This window comes from Apium graveolens, chromosome 6, assembly GCF_009905375.1.
Source record: "Apium graveolens cultivar Ventura chromosome 6, ASM990537v1, whole genome shotgun sequence".
NCBI classification, from domain to species: domain Eukaryota; kingdom Viridiplantae; phylum Streptophyta; class Magnoliopsida; order Apiales; family Apiaceae; genus Apium; species Apium graveolens.
Window position 1 is genome coordinate 26,171,728 of NC_133652.1, and position 4,963 is coordinate 26,176,690.

General features: G+C 31.5%; 1 long non-coding RNA gene across 2 annotated transcripts; it reads left to right on the forward strand.

Moving 5' to 3' along the window:
- Positions 1 to 2,304: 2,304 nt before the first annotated feature.
- LOC141664059 (uncharacterized) lies at positions 2,305 to 4,067 on the forward strand. 2 transcript variants are annotated; one of them, XR_012551804.1, is made up of 5 exons: positions 2,305 to 2,416; positions 2,521 to 2,709; positions 3,132 to 3,181; positions 3,302 to 3,373; positions 3,979 to 4,067. It is a non-coding gene; the product is annotated as an uncharacterized LOC141664059 (long non-coding RNA). The 2 variants fall into 2 exon arrangements; XR_012551805.1 differs by having other exon boundaries at positions 2,345 to 2,448.
- Positions 4,068 to 4,963: the final 896 nt, after the last annotated feature.

Below are 4,963 nucleotides of genomic sequence, written 5' to 3' on the forward strand. Positions count from 1 at the left end.
TAAAAAAATTATTAAAAAATTTGAACTTCATCTTGCATGTCAGGATTAGAAAAATCCGGTAAAAGTACCCCTCCCGAATTCGAGACACGTTCCCGATTTACAAGATTAATTTTTAAAATGATTTTTTCGACGATCCAACCGTACGGATGTTAAGATATATCAATTTTAGTCATATGAAAAAATTATAAAAAAATACGAACTTCATCTTGCATGTCAGTATTAGAAAAATCCGGTAAAAGTACCACTCCCGACAACGAGACTCGTTCCCGATTTACAAGATTAATTTTTAAAATGATTTTTTCGACGATCCAACCGTACGGATGTTAAGATATATCAATTTTATTCATATGAAAAAATTATTAAAAAATATGAACTTCATCTTGCATGTCAGAATTAGAAAAATCCGGTAAAAGTACCCCTCCCGACAAAAAGACTCGTTCCCGATTTACAAGATTAATTTTTAAAATGATTTTTTCGACGATCCAACCGTACGGATGTTAAGATATATCAATTTTAGTCATATGAAAAAATTATTAAAAAATTTGAACTTCATCTTGCATGTCAGGATTAGAAAAATCCGGTAAAAGTACCCCTCCCAACAACGAGACTCGTTCCCGATTTACAAGATTAATTTTTAAAATGATTTTTTCGACGATCCAACCGTACGGATGTTAAGATATATCAATTTTAGTCATATGAAAAAATTATAAAAAAATACGAACTTCATCTTGAATGTCAGGATTAGAAAAATCCGGTAAAAGTACCCCTCCCGACAACGAGACTCGTTCCCGATTTACAAGATTAATTTTTAAAATGATTTTTTCGACGATCCAACCGTACGTATGTTAAGATATATCAATTTTAGTCATATGAAAAAATTATTAAAAAATTTGAACTTCATCTTGCATGTCAGGATTAGAAAAATCCGGTAAAAGTACCTCTCCCGACAACGAGACTCGTTCCCGATTTACAACATTAATTTTTAAAATGATTTTTTCGACGATCCAACCGTACGGATGTTAAGATATATCAATTTTAGTCATATGAAAAAATTATAAAAAAATACGAACTTCATCTTGCATGTCAGGATTAGAAAAATCCGGTAAAAGTATCACTCCCCACAACGAGACTCGTTCCCGATTTACTAGATTAATTTTTAAATTGATTTTTTCGACGATCCAACCGTACGGATGTTAAGATATATCAATTTTGGTCATATGAAAAAATTATTAAAAAATACGAACTTCATCTTGCATGTCAGGATTAGAAAAATCCGGTAAAAGTACCCCTCCCGACAACGAGACTCGTTTCCGATTTACAAGATTAATTTTTAAAATAATTTTTTCAAATTTATCAAATTTATCAAATTTAGTCATATGAAAAAAATATAAAAATAATAAAAATATTTTGACACTAATCATTATAAAAATAAATAAATAATTTGAAATTGAAACTAATTTTGATTTTATTCTTAATCATTTCCCCCCTTCACAAAATTTTGTTTCCCCCCTTTACTTCTAAATCTGATAAAATATCTCCCCCTTTTACTTTCAATCTCAGACCTCATCTTACTTATATCTTCATCTCTCCGATTAGGTCTCCAGCTTGAGTCTCCAGCTTTATTCTTGATTGATAATTTTTCATTCCGTCTTGGTTAATTCTTTCTCTCTCTCCCTCTCCCTCTTCTCTCTCTTCAATTGAAACAAAGTGGTTTAGGGATGCCTCTTACTTGATTATTCGCCGGGTTTAGTTCCATTTTTTTGGATTCACAATCCAATGTATAGATGAGATGCTCCGTATTTTGTAGGGCTTGACAACTCAATCTGTTCGCTCTAACTCTAAACCATGTCTCAACATTTCCCCCAAATTTAATAAACAAAACCCTAGCTGCTTCTTCTACTCCCTTTTTCAATTCCTCTGCTCTCCGTAAATCATTTACATCTCTCTCTGTTTCTTCTCGCTCCTCTCGTAGCTTAATCGTCAAGGCTGTAAGTTTTTCTTATTTTTATATATTTATTACATTTGTGATTGTTGTAGTTTATAGTTGACCATACAAGTGTTGGTGTTAATTAATTGGGCAGATTTATGTTTAATTTTTTTTCTGATTTGTGTGTTGTTTAGAGTGAGCTTCCTCTGGTTGGAAATGTAGCTCCGGATTTCGGAGATGAAGCTGTTTTCAATCAGGAATTCGTCAATGTAAGTAACTAGATATAAGAGTTTTTGTACCATTTACAAATTTTCGGTGAAGTCAGGTCAGGTTTGTAGAGAAGGATTTTGTTTATGTGAAGTCAGGTCAGGTTTGACTAATTTTGGATTGAACTCTTGGTTGTTAGGTATGAGTGATTTTTGATTGAACTCTTGGTGGTGGCAGACATTATCACCCTTATTTATGTGTTTGTTTTGATGCACACAGACGGTACAGCTCTATATATTTAATCCCTTCTTCAGGTTTGTTTTGTACCATTTTGTTATCTTCTAATTTAATACTCACCTCACTGGCTTATATTGGTTTTTTTGCAGAAGTACACACAGCTCTATCAGCAGCATTATACTCGGATAAGAATGCTCCCCTTCTTGTCAGAACCAATTTAATATTGCAACTCTTCCTTATCTTCATTATACAGAGAACTCTGTCATATTAGAGAAAAAGCATTAGCCTCCAAGTCAAATTAGCTCTCTGCAACAATATTTTACCACACTTTCTTAAAGGTTTCATGTTCTTTCTTGTTTTTTTTACTTCTATCTCCTAATTGTTTATCTTCTCTGCCCTCATTTTTTCATTCACCCTGTTGCAATTATGTTAGTCACACATGTTTTCCTGCTTATTACATAAATGACAACAAACAACTTAGGTAGTACAAATGCTCCAACCCAGTTGTAAATTATTGCAACTTATATGTTATTTTGAAAAAAGATGTTAGCTGGTAATATACATTTGGGGCTGAAAATAAATGCAGTATTAAAAAATATTATATCATTTCCATGGATGAAACAAATACATATGCTGGTGGTAGCTGTTTATTCCGAAATTGAAATATGAAATTTGTCTAACTTTACATTTCTTTCCTAAGTTTCACAATAGTCTAACTTTATTGTTTATGTAATATATCATTTTTCAATTTTAATTTTAGGTGATAAGGACATGGGGTGTTTAAAACAAAATGCATAAGATGTTCGTGAAGTAAGTTCATTTTCTGGCATTAAACAGGAATTTTTCAAATTTCTTTTTATTGTTTGTCCTATAGTTGGTACTAAATGCTCAGATTCGTGCGATAGCTAACTTCTTTTTGCTCATTTGCAGGCTCGTGACTATTTATCTAAGTTGGGTGATCTGAGCCAGACTCAAATATTTGCAAGAATTGAGAACATAAAAGTGAGTTAAAAATATTGATGCCAGTTCTATACAATTATCTAGTATATTGATTATTGATTTTTTTCCTCCTGTAGTTTTGCTAAATAGGGATCTCTACATTATTTTCTTTCTGATTTAGGGTTTGACTCATTTTGATGAAATCCTGCAAGAGGCATATAGTGTTATCCTTTCCCGTGGAAATCTCAGTATAGACCTTCCATCTGAGAAGGTCACTTCTCAGAGTAATAATTTATATGATACTAAAATTAAATTTAGATTAGCTTCATTCAGGGTGAAGACACATGTACCGATAATTGCCCACATCACACACACAGTATACAAGCCAATGGAGGTAATCCTTTATCAAAACTTCTTATTGTTGGACTTATAGAAGCTGAGGGTGATAGATGGGTTAAACAGAGGAAAATCCTCAGTCTTGCCTTTCATATGGAGAAGTTAAAGGTCATTCCTCATACTAATTGTCATGTTCATCTTCATATTACATAGATGTACTTAGTTTTAGCCTTGTTGGTATAAGACCATAAAGATTATTTAGTATTGTAAGTCTGTAAAAACTATGCATGTACCGAAATTGTCGGGTATTAATTTTTTATGTTTGGAAACAGAATCTGTTGCCAGCCTTTTACATGGAGTTCTTTTGAGATCATGCACATATGAGAAGATATGGTTTCTGTACAGGAGCAATGTGAGCTGGAGCTGGATGTATGACCTAATTTACAAACTTTAACAAGTGATTGCAAGCTGCACCATCAGTGTGCATACCTGGCATGAGGTCATTTACTCATGTTATCCTGCCTTGATCAAAATTGATAAAGAATTCTCTTAATCTTTGGAGAAAGCAAGGGAAGATTTTTTATACTAAATAGTTTTGTATCCCGATTAATATTGGTATAATTTTTTAGTTATAGTTGTAACTTTTGTTGATGACTTTTGTATATTTAATATTAGTTTCAATTGTAAAATAACTATTGTATTACGACAAATACAATTTTATTTATAAATTATTGGTTTCTTTTATTTTTTATAATGTGCTTAATCTTGTAAACAATTAGGTAAAAGTCACTCAAAAATGATTAAAACCGTTGTATGTCTCATTGCACAAAAAGATTTTTGCAAATAAACAGTTGTATGTGATAATATGGGATAATTGTTTTTGAGTAAACATATGGTTGAATAATTAACTGGACAATACTTTAAGAAGGAAACCATTGTTTGAGGAAGACTATAACAAATCTTTGATAAATATAGAAACTGTTATCTAACAAACTTGCTAGTAAATGGTTGTCTGTAACAAAGTAGAATAAAGGTTTTATTTATAAAATTGTTGTTGTTAAGTTTTCAAAAAACTGTTTATATTATATTAACCGTTGTCCCTTCTATTTTTTAAGTAGTGCAAACTATTGTTGAACAATTATCCAGACAATATTTCAATAGAGAAACCGTTGTTTGAAGAGGACTGTGACAAGGGTTTAAAAAATTAAAAACTGTTGTTTGACAAGCCTGCTAGAAAACCATTGTGTATATTATACTAGAATAAAGGTTTTATTCATAAAACTGTTGTTGTTAAGTTTTTAGACAATGGTCATGTTA